General features: G+C 42.1%; 1 protein-coding gene and 1 long non-coding RNA gene across 5 annotated transcripts in view; one reads left to right on the top strand and one right to left on the bottom strand.

Annotated features, from left to right (window-relative positions):
* LOC143907183 (uncharacterized) overlaps nucleotides 1-2818 on the top strand; it is a 124502-nt gene extending 121684 nt beyond the window's left edge. Inside the window, exon 4 of the long non-coding RNA XR_013259761.1 lies at nucleotides 1633-2818. This is a non-coding gene — a long non-coding RNA (uncharacterized LOC143907183). The remainder of the gene's footprint in view (nucleotides 1-1632) is intronic.
* The window catches only part of LOC143907175 (uncharacterized), a 568709-nt gene that overhangs the window by 422222 nt on the left and 132119 nt on the right, over nucleotides 1-14368 (bottom strand). The gene's annotated exons all lie outside the window — the stretch shown is intronic.

Raw genomic sequence — 14368 nt, 5'->3', positions numbered from 1 at the left:
ACATCCATACCTTCACACCACACCTACACACACACACACACACACACACACACACACACACACACACACACACACATGTATATATAAAAATGTGTATAGATACATATATACGTAAAACATACATACACATGCTTATCGAAATACCGAGCGGCGACGTTATTACGACAAGGAAGATCGTCTTCGTACATTCCCTGAGGCAGAATCGAATCAAAAGTTCATTCGCGAGCTTCGCTTCATCTAAAAAATGGCAAGCTATTAATATTAATATGTGCGTGCAAAAAGAAAAGGAGAGCAATCGAAACGAGGCCCGCCGGCTCCGTCGTGATGTGGCACGTCAATCTAGAAGATTTAAAATCATCTGTGCATCACTTTCCTAAATAGAGATTTCGCAGATATCGCTGTTAATTTCTAGTAGATTAACTCACGAAGATTAACGCGTTCTTAACACATATACGTGACATTAGTAATCTCAGTTTTAACATGATCGGTCCGCGTACGTACGCATAATAGTAATAAATTACATCATATCAGTGATTATTAGTTTTCTTGTAATTAACAATCTAATAATTTAAAAAACTGAATCCGTAATTACATTCGTCAACAACATATCTGCTAAAAGAAGAGTCAATAAAATGAAAAGGATGATCGAATAAATCGGCCGTTAGATCATCAAAGTCAATAGCCGTATTTAGAATAAAAGGAAAACGCAAATCTCTCAAGGACAAAATCTATTTATTACGGGGGCCCATCTCTGCGCAAACACATATTACTCGCTTGAAAGAGCTAAACCAACGCAGCTGGACGACGAATCGATTCTCGCCAACGATCTTCGTCCGCGATCCCTCCAAGATGTGCGCGTGCAGGGCTCAAGGTTCTTACGTAAGCCTACAATATTCCCATGCACCCTTTGATAGGTCGATCGCGCACATTGCATTGTCCAAAAGGTTTCATCGAAGTGGAGAGGACACAAGAGAGCAAAGAGGGAGGCACCCAACTGAGAATGGGGAATCAAGATCCCTCCAAGGGCGCGCCTTCAGATGTGCGTTTCCCGCACGCGAAGAAAGCAAAACCGTAGAAGTGCACCTGCGAGGTGCTTCAATGGGCCTTTCGTAGGAGGCTAATATTTAAATGCGCGGCGAAACGAAGAAAGACCGCGGCCCGAGCGCAACCGATCGGATCCCCGATCTGACCCCGGCATTCAAATGGGGCCGATAGCCGGGTGATAGGAACGATCGGATAACCCAACGGACTTGGTTGGTTTGGACCGCGTGGATTGTGAATACCATACGCCGCTTCCTGTTTCCAAGGTCAATTCAACGTTCCCGCGCCGTTTGTGAGGCTGTCGTATATCGATGTCAATTCTTATCGCTTTTCTCTCCCGTTTTCGTTCGTGAAATTGCTAATCGCAATTCGCGACTTTGCAGCTTTAACTTGTCTACATTTTAGAATTAACATTGCTATCATTCCCAACATATTTTTTTAACATTCATGGCAATATTAATATCGATGATTAATTATTATTACTGATCTCTTAAATTCCTAGAAATATCCAACAGCAAACGATTCTTATAAAATTACAATGGAACAAATCTGTAATAAAATTCTCATCTGCAAACATCTTTCTGTTTCCAGGTGAACCGCAGCAATGTCAAAAGATAGAGCAGCTCGCTGGTAGCTGTTGATCCCCCACTTATACTCTCATTAGCTGCGAGGTCAGCAGCAACGAGCAGCACCACCATCGGCAGCAACGGCACGCTAAACAAGCAGCGAAAGAACGAGGCAGCGATCCGGCGCAACGGCAAAGGTAGCTCCCGCGACTGATTACGTATTAATACGTTTCTCTGAATCCGGCGCTGTCAGACGGACGCGGAGCGGATGGACACGAACGGTCGGGAAGAGAGAATGTGGGGGGGAGGGGAGGAGGCGTCCTACTGCCCAGGGCGTCCCGCGGGACACCGGGCGTCCGGGTGCTCTGATGAGAAAAATTACCAGAAATAAAAGGAGGACCGGCAGCGCGATTATACAAAACGGATATTACAACGGACCCCGGCACTGGCTCTTATTAAACCCTCCACCTCTGCCGGGGCGAGAGGCAGCCTTCAGCTTCGCGGATTCAATGGTACGCGTGCTCGCACAGGAGACTACAGGGAATCTTTCTGAAATATTAATCCATCCCTCCCGGTCCTCTCTTTCTGCCGGATCTACGCAGCTACTGATTTCGCGGGATCTATGACGTCATCCCTTTCTCTATTACTTTCTTCAAGCGAAAAGTGTCGGTGTAAGTTCAACACGCTTACACCTTTGTGCTGCTTAAAGACGAAGAAGATCGTACGGACCATCTTCACTTTCGGGTAAGATTTTAATCATCTAAAAAAATGTTGATAGTTTAAATTTCGGGTATTAAGGTGCGAAAGTCTTTGTGTTTTATCAATCTGTAAAAATTCGTAATTTTATAGTTAGTCAGTAAGTTATAAATGTTTTATTTTGAAAATTCGAGAGATATATGTCAGATAAAAACATCATCGCACATTAACAATTTCGTCCTGGACTTATTCAGCAATGTTTATTTTTGAGCGACGGAATAATTACTTTGGGAATGATTAATTGTACGAGTTCATTTGCTTTTTAAATATGTCTGTTGACAATTTTGTAGTATTTTCTAAAATAATATTTCTTAAATTGGAAAGTTCAGCGCCGGGTTAATAAGATCTACCGCCGTCGAAATTATATCCCAAATCTTTCTCTACGTTCGAAAATTAAAGTGACCTTTTATGAATCTAATAAACTCTTCGCGAATCTTGTCTTTTTTAGCATTAAACATGGCATTACGTATATTTCTTTTAAAATACAAACGAAATTAGAAATATACCTAATGCAAGTTTAGCAATAACATGTACATATATATAACCACTTATAATTAATCCAAGAAAAATGGTATAATTTCAGATACATATTTCAGGAACATTTCCTGTATATTTATATATTTTTATATCAATAATTTCTCTCATATGGTCACTTTAATATAAAAATTGCTTAAACATTTGTAATATTTACACTACATTGTCATAATCACACAATTTCAAAATAATTTTAAAATTATATTTGTCACGGAATAAAATGACAACATCGATTCTTGTTTTTCAGCAGCCCACTAAATAAACTAGCAGTGATTATAATATTATATATAAGCATTAACACTAATGGCTGAATGTATCATTAGAATATGGCTACGACCGAAATGAGCAATCGGTAGCATCATGACAGCGCGTCTTTGATTTAACCAAAGAGTCTTGCTGAAATTCGCGTCTTCGTAGTTCGTATTGAAGTGCATACCCAAGTGAATTTGCATACGAGTTCGCATCGCGGTGTTACCTGCTGTAGGAGGCCGGGCACATGTCACATTCCCATTGTCGGCGTTGTCGTAGGGAGAGAGAAAGTGTACATAAGAAAGAGAGAGGATGTGTGTATATGAGAGAGAGAGAGAGAGAAAGAGAGAGAAGCGGGTGGGCGGCGGGGGGGCGAAGGAGGTAAGTACTCGTATACTAAGTGCTGTTTTATTTGTGTAAGAACAACCACTTTGCTACCGCCATCCGCCCTCTTGCCCGGCCTACGAAGACAGACTGTTCGCGCACACAAACATCCATATTCACAGTCGCGATTTGCTCGCGGAACGCACGCGATTCCGCAAGCTTACGTGGGTGAGGATGAGACAGGATCAGTGAGTGTGACTAAAGGAAGCCACTTCCGGTCGCGTAATTCCGTTAAGATGTCGGAGCATTCGCTATAACGTTTTCCCATCACCCCTTCGTTTTCCGAAAGCACGCAGATGTCGCAGTTAATCCGTCGCAGCGAGGCATCTTTGATTCGTGGACTTATGATATATCGCAAACATCCGGCTTGTTAGCACATGTTTGATTTGCAAACAGAGATTTCGAGCCAGCGAAATCTTAATAAATTTCAAATGCCAATGCCATAGACTTCAAATAATCTCTTTGTTTATTCGTAACAACGAAAACTTGAAATTAAATGTAAAATACAGCGAATCAGACGAATTGTGACGTTGGAGTAACTATAATATTTTGTTGAGAAATATTTCGTCGAGAATTGAATATACCAGCTCCAAATCTCGCTTACAAACGGGCTAATGCAATGGACGCAACAGGGAACTTTGCTGTGATCTTATCATCAGGAATCAGGGCGAAGTTATTGCCGGTTAACAAACGTCTTCGTTATTGCTTCAAACGGTAAAGAGGAGTGCCTGTGCTGGCATTAACCAGACACTCTCTCACGGATCTGCGGAATACTGGTCCTCTGCTTTGATCTTGGTCAACAGCGAAACTTTAGACCCCCTGGTCGTACGCGCGTGCTAGCTAATCGGAAGCGATTCGTCTGATTATCGCGGATCAATTCGATACGACGCGAGCTATCCGATCGTTCGTCTAATCGTCTTTCGCGTCGACGCGATTCGTCGAAGCTGATCTATGAGCTCTTCATTAAACTTGTCGCGGATCAAGACAATAGATCTTCGAAGCGCGGTACAAGTCGGTTCGCAGGCAAAAGGAGGACCAACTAGGCGCTCTGTGTGATACCTCGCCTGATGTCCAAAGGTGCTTCCCTCACACTCGACACTAGATGCGCCTTAGTCTTAGCAAATTGTACAATAACAATCCTAGTAGTTGCTGCCGGTGCTCCTTCCCGTCGTCCTAGGTACATCCTCGCTCTACGCCGAGTGTCTTCGAACCCATTCCCCTTCCCACCCTCCCCCGCGCCCCGGTGTTGTGTACATTAGCGGATGCTCTGAAGGCAAGACAAACGGAATATTACACAAATACCCGCCCCTTCAACCCCCCCGTCTTCCGTAACTACCAAACCATTCTCCTTCTTCGCACCCCACTCTCTCTCTCTCTCTCTCTCTCTCTCTCTCTCTCTCTCTCTCTCTCTCTCTCTCTCGCTCTTACTCGCTCTCACTGTCGCGATCTTCTGACAGAAGACGTCCCGCTTTGCGAATGTTACATCTCGTGAAATGGTAGATATAGATAGACAGATAGAGGGAAGAGGGCAAAGGGGAAAAGTCAAGCATGTAGTAGTGGACACCACTTTAGAAGTACGCAGGAGTTCTGTCAACTTAGGGGCAGCTGAGATATTCGCTTCCGATTGCTTAACCTAATTTAAGAACAGGATTATGAGATCGTCAAAGTGCCATATATTACTACAGAGTCCGCGTTTGCGGAACGGTTGAGTCAATCGTCGATTTAGCGTTGTTAAATAACAATTATGAATTGCTTTACCATTTTATGGTCTCTTGTACATCACATGATTCTGTAGAAAAAATTTATCTGGAGATAACACTCACTTCTTTTACTTTAGAACGTTCGGTAAAACACGAACATGGCAAATAAAGCGTTTGATTTGAAAGATACCGACACGCGTGTGAATAACAATTAAATAAGATACATATACCGATTACGTAATAATTGATGAAAACTGTGAAGGAGAACGATTAAAAAGGCTATTCCTGAAACACCGTTAAATCCAAAAATAGTCGAGGATGAGCAAGAATTTCCCATTATTATGATTATTATTCGACGACGACGCGGGACGACGAAAGAGCGCCGTGGGCCGATTTCTTGACCACCCGAGTACGAAGGAGCGGGGCGCTTCGTAAATGCATAAAACGCGATATGAAATGCACGAGTTCGGACGTTTTGGCATCCGGACAAGCAGACAATCAACTCATCGAGGCGTGTGGATGCATTTTTATTATATATTATAGACTGCCCGATGCCTTCCTCCATATCGTACGTCACTCATAATGTCAGTCGCTAACGTACCGTCTCGAACGTATTTTACGTACCGGGTGTGTGCTCCGAAAGCGATCTATTAGCTTAGATCGCACAAAATCTCTTATCCTTAAGACTCGCGAACAAATTGCTTAAAAAGCATACTTATAATATTTTTTGATTTATTGAATTATTTTGCTAATTATATTTTGCTTTCAGTGAAAGATCTAGTAACACGCATTTTTCTCGAAATAAATTTTAATAAGACTGGATGACACCGCAGTGTTAAGAAAATAATGTAGTACGTTCTTTAATCAATTTGATGCGCGTATGCCAGATTATTTCAGTATACACGTAATTTAACGGCTCGACGCTATCGCACCTGCTCGTGTAATTATCCCACCGGAACACTATACTCAAAAATTATGTAACACGATGATATCGAAAAGATGTCGACGTACAGATTCATGACATCTAACAAACTCGGGCAGAGAATATTTCGTGCCCTCGGTCTCTCGAGCCTTTATTACAAGTGCTCGAGGTGTACTTGAGCGTTCACTCGAGCTGGCATTTCATTAACGGAGAATTCTATTTCAGAGTTTGACACCCAGTATAGATTTCGGATATAGGTGCATATCGGGCCGTATCTCCTTGTATCAGCCATACACATAATTACCATCTGATAGAGTCCGTTGTCTGTCGAGAGGTTGATTTCATACTTGTTCTTATTGCCGACCCGTCAAAGGTATCCCCGTGGTAGTAGGACGGCCGATCTCGGATGGGGGCCTTAGGGCCGCATAGGCCCCTTCTCCCGTCTCGACCAATCACTGACCCTTGGTCTGCCTTACCGTCGAGAAAACGCACGAGAAAAAGGAACGTGATTAGACCTGCTGCAGGACGATGCATCGACCAGTTCGAGAGTGTCGGCCGCTTCGATGGCCGCCAATCGAAGTCCAATCAGATGAGATAGTCAGCCATTTCGTACATTTCTGCATGCCTCTCGTCAAATGTAATGTATTAAAAGCAGAAAAATTAAAAAGAATTTTTATATAACTCCGTATCTCTATACCAATTTTTTTATTTTTTTATTCGGAAAATTATGCAACTCTTTATGATGTATATAGTTAAACTAAGCTTGTTTAAAAGTGTGATGCAAATGTTGCGTATATATCAAGAATATGACAATTTCCATTAAACATTCGACATATCGGGCCGATAGCAGAACCTTGCGGAAGTGACGAGAAGGGCATTTCCCCCATCGACGTATACGCGACTTGCGCGAAACGTCGTGGAATTAATATAGCATGAACCTTGACAACAAACACCAGTATTGTCCTCGACTCTTGCAATTCCCACGGATCCGAATGACGCCTGAAAGACGCTTCTTCGTATCGCCGATGCAATGCAATCAACGCAACACCTGTCGAAAATGCAGATTTACGGCGCAGCTGCTTCCGCTGGTGCGCGCAAGCAATAATTCCGGCGAGACGGAGGACCCGTCCACAATTTCGTGGTTTCTTCCATTCCTCGCGTCTGTCTCGCTCGCACCGAGGCCAGGCCAGCCCGTACCGAGTATTCCTCTCTCTCTCTCTCTCTCATGCCTTCGGAACGATGCCTCGCATTGTTTCATTAGGCCACGTCAAAATATTAGGGCTGCAACTCGTTCCTGCCCTCTCCGATACACGTTACTGAAACCTCCCACAGCCCAAGGCCCTTGGACGTTAATGCCGCATGGACGGCGGGCTGACTTGCGTATAATTACCACATTCGGCCATTTATACCAGGTGGCTGCTAAATTCCGAGAGCAGTGCGCGAGTCTCGCCTCTACGATCGCGCCATCCATCCACGATAGCCAGTGGATCGTGCAGAATTATCAGTGCTAATACGTCAATTAATACGTCGCGCCTTTAATAACGTACCTTTCAATAAGATAATGCTTATTAAATTATATAAACGCGTATGATTACGTAAGCAAATCTCTCTTCACTATTTGAACTATAATGACCTATGACACATACTCGCGTCACACGTTCGTTTCTTCGTTGTAATTTTCTCATACGTTTCCCTTATCTTCCCTTCATTGTCATCCAAGACTTACTCGAGATCACCTTTGACTAGCAATAAAGTGTTGTGTGTACGAATATCAAACAAACATACGCGATAAACACCTAATATGTTAAGAAGCGCGAGGAGAACAAGCTGAGGTTCCGTCGCGCACAAAGACTTGTCACATGCCCGAGTTTTTTTGTTACGATTTCGTTACGCCATTCATCGCGCCGTATGCGTTTCGGTAGGGGCCATTCTCCCACGCGGAGCAGCCATCGAACCCGCGTCTTTCATCCTTCCTTCTTCGCTCAGATAAATATCTCGAGCAAAGCGAGTTCACCGACTACCTCCCCGTGGAAGACAGAAATTTATTTCAAATCCGCCATGTGGAAAGCGTCTTTCTGTCGAATACTTCACGCTTCGGATTCACTTGACCGACTTTTCACCCTGCCTTAACGCCGATTTGCTTGACGCACAATCGACCGCATGCGGCATGTGTGACTTATATGGCAGGCTTATTGTCACACGAGATGCTAAATATCACAACAAATGCTATATAATTCGCGAAATGTATCATTTTGTGAGTGTAATATCAAATATCAAAATCAGAAAGAAAATATATGCGAGATCAAAAGTCTTCGCAAAAATAAAAAGCAGATTCTGAAGTAAACGTAAAAAAATACGACATCAATATGACATTTAAAACATTATATAAAATATAAATAAAAGAAACAGATACCAGAAGAGAGCTCCCGCAATCTTAGAGTGGACCGATGAAATATGGAAATGTACGATATAACTCCGTTAAAACGTGACGAATGAATGACACGGGATGAATTAAAGAGAGCATCGCATTGACTTTGCCCCGGGCACGCCCTTCCTCATTTCCTCTCTCGCATTGTAATTCACAACCGTAACGCTGGATGCAATTGGAGGACTGTATATGGGAAGATGGGCCGGGATCGTAAGTGTAAACGAGTCAATCTCTCGAAATGGTCGATTTTAAATGAGTTATTCTCTCTCGCTCTCTCTGTCTCTCGGAAACGAAAGCGTCACCTGTCACTTCGTAAGCATCACGGCAAGCCATTGTCACTCACGTCCGGTCGCATATGGGCGCTCTATTGTGCGAGACTTATATTTATTCATTAACAATTATCGGGTACGAGCGGTAGCGGGCCGAGTTTTGTCCGGCTGATCGGAGATGTGCGTTAAGGGCGATCGCTACTTCGCGCTGCATAAAAATTGACGCGTGTCTTTGGATCTCGTTCTTTCTATCAAAATGTAATCGGAAAATATATAACTTTCCATGATTTTATGTAATGAATATTTATTTGCCAAACACTAGTTTTATATTTTGACTTCTGACACCTTTTGATAACGGAGAGAGCAGGAGATTACTTTCTACTTCCGTCTATTCTAAATTCTATGAAATTAATGTGAAGCGCGTGTGAAAGCTACGATCTTTAAAATTTCAATTACTTCGTATTTCCTACGCTTAAGCGTTGCGAGCATCGCGACGAAATCAAACCGAACGTAAAAAGCGGCGAGAACTCTTCACGTCAGTGTGACAAAGCTTTGTGGAGAGAAGCGACGAAGAGAAAACCCGCTCACAAAGAAAGCATCCCTCAGATCTCTCCAGAGAGTATCAATCGAGAATCGAGTCTTTGGAAGATTATTTTTATAGACGACTCCTTCCTGATCTCTTTCTCTGTCCTTTCACGGGCGGCTTATCCGAGGACGCGAAGAAATCGTATATTGGACATCCACTCCTTTCATCACGTAATCTCAGCGGAGAACACTTTAGTTTTCCTCTACACCCTACGCCCGACGAACTTAATCATCACGTTGATAAAAAAAAAAATATTTCGCGCAAAGAGATATGAAACGCGGCTTCAATCTAAATCCGACGATGATAGTATTATAACGAAGAATCGCGCCAGTATCGATGAAAGAACAATATTCTTCAATAAAAATATTTTCATAAAAAAAGACTTATCTGGCTATAAATTGCAAAAAAAATACAATTATTGTGAAAAAATTAATTTCGTGACAGTGACGTAACGGATGAACGATCTGACATAATATCCTCCAAAGAAGCAACCCGATACGTTGATAAGCGTCACACGCTAGAAAGGCTCACTCGATGTGCATCCGGTTAATGATCGCATACTTGCAACGTGTTCACAGTAGCGCGTTACTTGCCGATCGGCGCGCGGGGAAACTCCGTCGTCCTTCCATTATCTGGATTAATGGCTAAACACGCACAAGAGTTTCCGCCGACGGAATCGTCCGAGGCTGCACCTCGCCGACGGCTGCCGATCAATTAACTAATGATCGCTAATTAACGCTCCCCCGGGACAGTAATACCCGATAATACCCGGCGGGCCGACGTACGGTAGTATTACCTTACGTTAACCCGTCGGTTGAAGACCGGGGAGAGAGAGAGAGAGAGAGAGAGAGAGAGAGAGAGAGAGAGAGAGAGAGGGGGGGAGAAGAGAGGGCCGAGGCAGGTCTTGGAGGCCTTAGTTTGAGTTTAATCGTGGCTCAGCGCCGTGCTGAGTAATCAAACAATTACTGGGGGGGCGAGAGGGGGAGCGGGAGCATAGCGGTAAGGGCGCGACGTTACCAATGCCACCAAACCCCCAGAAACCACGGGATGACGAAACGGACCGAAGGGATGAGGGGGAAGGAAGATGCGAATTCGAATTCGAAGCGACTTCAGCGAAATAACAGCCGCCAGTCGATATTATCGCGGAGCCGGTAGTTCGGCAGCCCTGAAACGCGAGCTAATTGACTGCTAAATTATCACGGCTCGCTCCTTCTATCGTCGTTTCTCTCTCGCTCTAGGCTTGGAATTAGAAGAGGACGAGCGTCTTTCCCTCTTTTATGCCTATACCGAATTAATTGATATATGGTACAATGGTAAAATTTTGTGTAACGTGTGGGATCCTCTCAATTTTAAGAATCATTTCCTTGTTTTCCGGAATGCACTGCATAAACTACAACTATAGCGGAAAAATATTACAATAAAAGTTAATATAATATTAGTACTCAAAGTAAAAAAAATGTAAATAACATTATGGAAGAAAAAATCCAGAATATTATAATAAACAGATAAACACAAATTTAATTTATTATAAAAATTAATTATATATAAATTCTTTTAACTCTCTTTAAAAATATGATTAATACATATTTTTATTCGTCAAAGTTGTTTGTAATTTTCTCGTAAATAAATGCCTAATTTGTTTTACACGTATACTATTTGTAACTCGACATTCACAAGACAATTATATGAAAATTCAGATAGCGTATGTCATGATCATAAACACAAATCGATATCTAAATTGCGCTTTTCATTGCGTTCAAAAGGGATACGCAAGAATTGACTCATGATCGTAAAACGTGTATTAAATCTGCCATTAATAAATATACATGTCGATTTCTTAATCTTGCACAATTATCCCGACTGATGTTTCTTTGCAACTTAGCCATAAAGGACATCGCGAATGAGCTTCGACGCATCTAATTAACCGTTAAATTTTCTACATCGCAATGTGAGATATGTATATATCATCGTGAATATTTCGGGAATATTTTTGTTGATCGACAAACGACGCTGGTAGACCGCGTTCTCAGTAAAATACGGAAGGAAGTGGCTCTGAATGAAAGAATTAATCAAGGAAGTCGATATAAATGTATACTTTTTTATAGCAGCTGCGACGGCAAAGTGATTGGGGTCTTAAAACGGAGAAACCGAACGAAGATTGTAAGCCATTATGTCGGCATAAGTGACCAGATTATAGCGATTGCTACTGTGCGTGCCGTCTTTGTTACGTCCAGCAGGGCGGATGAATCGGCAGTTTGGTTCTTATAGTTAGGCCACAATCAGGTTGAATTACAAAGCACGTATGATACACCATGTGGCTGTTACATAATGAAATATGCAATCACGCGATGCTCCTGAGTGGGAGAACAAAGGGAGTTAATAAAGCAATTGCCCGAATCATTACGTATCAATTATATTTCCATCCTGAAAGACGTTGATTGCGAGAAAACGATACGCGGATCTAAACATCAACGCTTTTTACATTAGACAATGGAACACTTCGACATCGTTGTATTTGTCATTTAATATTTTCTGCTTAATTAATCGAGCGAAGATTATACATTTACTTAAAGATTGAATAACGCTCTTGTGATTTTAATCGATTATCACAGCCGATTAGCATCAACGGGGAAAACCGTATCGACGTGGTCGATGAAATGATGAAAAGGACGAGAAAAAGGGAAGCCATTCCCCCCTGAAAGCAGTTTTTAATCGAGCGTCAAGCCGAGACAACGAATTTACGATCAGGCACGGCTGTTTAGCAACTCGATTTAAGGCCGTTCGACGAACCAAACGATACGGTAATTAACATAAAGTATTAATAATGCTTCTATCGTTGACGGTTCTCTTTTTTATGCCGAAGCTTCTTTTCCAACGGTTTATGCGCCCATTAGATTTTACGATCAAACCAAAAAAATAACCGAACGATGATGCGTATAGGGAGTCGTCCCTTTATCTACCTTCTCTTCCTTTTCACCCTTCCTCTATCTTCAATTCTTTTTTGTCCGGATCTTCTTTATTATCTTATCTTTCACTCATTTTTCACACACTGCAAATAAAAAGTCAATTCTCAATATTTCCCAAGAAATTAAATTATTTTTTAAGTTGCATAAATTCAAGCGCATTAAACTGCATTAAATATATTTGATATATTTAATGCGTGATCAGTGACGATTTAAAGCGATCCGCTTTAAGCAAGCACAACACGATCAATCTTATAAAAAACCTACTAGACATACGATACTTGACATTTTCTATCTGTACGTCGCTGTAATTCAATAAAAAATGAACTAGAAGAGCAAGAAAAAAAGTTTCCACGCAACAGTAACGAGGAGAAATGCATGGATGCGGAAAAGGAACGTGGTACGGGCTCCGGTATTTCCCTGTTTTCTAACAGAGACCATTCTCGAGAGTTGAATTATAGGAGGAACGCGATAGGTGGTCCCAGACGGGTTGACTTCTTTCGCAAGCGAGATAATCGAAGTCTAAATAAATAAAAACATTTCTCCCCTCGCTTCGTCGGCACGCTCGGCTCGAGCTTCTCGTCAGTTTGCCAGAATTGAGTTTGACATCGCAACAAAATAAAACGTAGAATTGGTCGTTAGAAATTTCCTCGACGCGATAGAAACGCTCCAACGTGTTAAAATCGCAATTGATTTGTGTCACTGTCCTGACAAATGATAATTCCAATAATAAATTACCATGCAGATTATTATTACAACACGCGATAAAGACAATTCACGACTCATTGCGTTGACTCATTGAATAAAGCAGTACGAGTTATCCTTAAAATTGCATTATCACTCGTGGTGAAGTTCCAGTTACAAAGTTATCGCATTACGTATACGTACGAGTGTGCATTCTAGCGTCGATTTTACGTCAGACAGGCAACAACAGCAACCTCCTCCATGGTTTATTAGGCCGAGATCGTTGTCCACTTCACTTTCGATTCGGAATATCAGCGGGTGGGCATACCTGACAGCTGGACGGCCCGATATCTGTTCGTGGTATTATTAACGTTTACGAAAATATACGAACGTTAGCCGCAGAGTCGAAGGGCGAGGTCGAAGCGAAATTAGCTGTCCGATACTAATTAGCTTTCAATCTAATTCCGCGCGGAGCTTATAATCGTCGGCCGAACGAAATCGGAGCCGATTGATTTGCTTCGAAAATCGAACGGCGCGGCGCTTTGCGAGCCTTCAACGTAAATGAATGGTTGGATCTTAATTGCGGATTGAACATAACTTGACATCTCATATAATTTTTCAGAGTCAATTTTAATATGTTAAGTAAAAGGTACGAATTAAAATAAAAACGTATAGCATAAAAGTTACTTAAAGTCAGAAATCGATTAAAAACTAAATTGAAATATTATAGCAACTGTTTATAAAAATAGACCTCAATATATTATAAAAATCGTATATCGCAAATACCTATATCGTAATGTCAAATTACTAAAATAAACTAAAACAACTATAAATATGTATCTTTAAATAATCCTCATACAATTCAGAAAAATAAGAAGCAGTTCGTTATTAACGACTTATAAAACGAAGTCGGATGTGGCTGGAGCAATAACATTCGGCGATTTGCAATCGTAATTTCCCGGGGCATCGCACACGGAATCCCCGAGATACATTTGTACATATTGATATCGACGTGCCTTTACAGTCGTCCGCAAATCGCCGGGAGTGTACGAGCTGAATTATTCAAGGGAACGGGACACGGCCTGCGGGCCTCCGGACTCCGATATCGGCCGGGACGTTCGACGTCTCCTCGAGATATCGAGAAACAGAGAAGAGGCTAAACGGTGGGATCGGTTACACAAGGAAGCGAGTGGGGATGCGAAAGGTCAAGTCTAGCTTGCCGTCCGTCGTAGCCTCTCACGAAAGCGTGTGCCCTGCGACTGGAAGAAGACCCGATTTACATATTT

Source organism: Temnothorax americanus, unplaced genomic scaffold, assembly GCF_048541705.1.
Source record: "Temnothorax americanus isolate GAGA-0224 unplaced genomic scaffold, ASM4854170v1 Scaffold8, whole genome shotgun sequence".
NCBI classification, from domain to species: Eukaryota; Metazoa; Arthropoda; class Insecta; order Hymenoptera; family Formicidae; genus Temnothorax; species Temnothorax americanus.
Note: the sequence above shows the minus strand (reverse complement) of the source record. Positions and strands in the feature narration are given on the sequence as shown.